Source organism: Pollicipes pollicipes, unplaced genomic scaffold, assembly GCF_011947565.3.
Source record: "Pollicipes pollicipes isolate AB1234 unplaced genomic scaffold, Ppol_2.1 Scaffold_3087;HRSCAF=3621_pilon_pilon_pilon, whole genome shotgun sequence".
Taxonomy (NCBI): Eukaryota; Metazoa; Arthropoda; class Thecostraca; order Pollicipedomorpha; family Pollicipedidae; genus Pollicipes; species Pollicipes pollicipes.
In genome coordinates, this window is record NW_023596225.1 from 7,974,236 (window position 1) to 7,976,889 (window position 2,654).

Here is a 2,654-nt window from a genome sequence, read left to right on the forward strand (position 1 = left end):
CATCTATTGCACCTAATAATGTTTTCAACCGGAGTAGGCAGCGCAGGCAATGATGCTGCACATATCTCACTTTGAAAGTGTCTGGAATACAACTTGCATAAACATAGAATGTTTGGTATCCATAACAAGTATTGTGGCAGACACACAAATTTCTCTCAATTTTGATATATTTTGATGTTCTTGCAAAGAAAGCACCTTGACCAGGCAGTTTTGCCCTATATTTGGTCTTGGCATGCCCTACCCAAGGCTTTTTGTCTGAAAGGCTGGAACACTCACTATTACTTCTCACACTCAAGCCGTATGCTCTGTTATGCCTTTAGCAGCTGTTGCATGCTGTTTAGGCTTGCCGCTGCAGCAATTTGTCTTTCAATAAGTAACAGTCCTAAGGTCAGTTTTATAATCTACGACACAAATGCTTGCGTTGATTGCATTGCTAAATGGGCCTATCAACCTTAAGCTCTGTCAGAACTTTGTTCTTGGCTTTGAGAAACTCATGCAAGACTGTTTTTGTATATTTGTGCCGTAGACTGTACATGTGTCTGTGTATTTTTAGTGTCGTAGATTGTAGTTCAAGTTGTATATTGTTGATTTGAGAACCTGTATTATGCGATTATGCGCCATAAATGTACAATTAACACCAAAAATACACGAAGCTCTGTTTTGAGAGACTGGCTACAGGTGCAGGGTTGGGCTCCCCGTGTCACGACGTGTCGACAAAAGTACTGGAAAATAAAAATACAGTCGTATACAATTTAATATATACACAAATTTCATCAGAGTAGCTACCTAAATAATTCAGCACGGTATCTATAGCTTCATGTTTGTCAGGAGTCTCCTGGTCGGTCAAGGTATGAGACCAGATATATCTGGATCGTTCCGTGTTCGGTTTCAATCGACTCGAGCAAATATCGACCCATCAGCTATGGTGAGTATGAGTCTTCAGACAAGGCACAAGCGGAAACGGCCTCGTCAGCATCAGTCCCGTGTCCCCAGGATGGAGTTTGTTGACACTGAGATTGTGAGACCGTAATAACATGTGTTTCTGCCGCTTCCCTCGGCGTGATACCTGTTTCCGCCCCTGTGTTTCTGCCGCTTCCCTCGGCGTGGAACCTGTTTTCGCCACTGTTTCTGCCGCTTCCCTTGGCGTGGTACCTGTTCCCGCCACTGTGTTTCTGCCGCTTCCCTCGGTGTGGTACCTGTACCCGCCCCTGTGTTTCTGCCGTTTCCCTTGACGTGGTACCTGTCTCCGCCACTGTGTTTCTGCCGCTTCCCTCGGCCTGGTACCTGTTTCCGCCACTGTCAGGCGACAGGCATACCCGCTCGTCAGCATTACATATTTGGGGTTGTGTTTTACATGTTGTTCATTGAGGAAGTTGTAGCTCCAAAGATCAATGGGCGTTTATTTTCTGCCTTAAGCGTACGATGCTGCATTCCTTTGTTCATTTACTGCGCGTCTTTAGTCTTAGTCAGCTTCGAGTAAATTTCGTGCAAGTTAAAATTGCACCCTTCCCTTCCATGGAAGATGTCTTGAGTTGGTCGCGTGGCCCATCAGCGCCGTTCTATAGGGCCTCAATAAACAACGCCGCGACGATTTTGCGCTCAAGACACGCTCTGCTGAGCGGGGCTAGGAGGGCTTGTCCATGTTTCCACCGCATCAGTCGAGGACTTTGTTTCCACATGCTGAGGCCAAGGGCTTATCACCGTACTGCTTCACACTCGGAGAACCAGACAGCTGACGTCGACACACATGCTAACGATTACCTTGCCGAACCGGTCCCCCCACCAACAGATGGGAGTGGCCGAGTTTGAACTGGTTTGCCAAGCAGTGGGCGAATGTCAGCGAGGCAGCATGCGTTGGCCGAGCCGGAGCGGACGGGCTTGGGTTGTCATCAGCGTACCGGCTAGTTACCAATACTTGTGTTAGTATTGACTGTGAAGTACCTACAGCCCGTGTGCTACAATACAGCGTTCCCGCAGTTTAGCCGAGTTGTGCCACACAAGTGGGTAATAGAGAATGGACCCAACTCTAACCAGCAATAAGACCAATCTCTGGTTACCCAGAATTTACCCAGAATTCAGGTGGGCAAAAATGAGATGGATAAGGTAATAACCTTGCCAACAAAAATTACACCTCGAATGAAAACACATCTTTTTTTACCAGCACTGGGGTCACGTGCTTCTCGCCTCCTTCCTCTCCCGGATACGTTCTTGCTTTGAGTATCGGAGGCAGCTTAAGATGGCTCAGTTCAAAGGCGTTGCTAGCAGATTAACTTATACAGGCTCCGCACCGTCTTTAAAGTACACTCGCCAAGTAGACCGCATCACTCAGGTGCAGCGACGCCAGGGTGCCGATCTGTGGGTGGCAGTCTTATGTCTGTCTCGGTGACAGAGCGTCGGACCTTGCCGTACGCCTCCCGTTGCTGCGAGCGCGCCGGCCGGATAACAAGGTATGGCACGGCCGGCCGGATGACGAAGGATGGCGTGGCCGGCCGGAAATGGCGCGCAGGGCATCGCAGGAACGGGCAGGTCAGCCGATGGAAGCTACGTCTGTGGTAGAGGTTCTCCGCAGATTCGGGGGAGGAAGATGTGGCGCGCTGGACAGCGGACCGGCAGCGGTCTGTCTCGCTGTGCTGTCGGGGGAGGAGGGGCGTGAG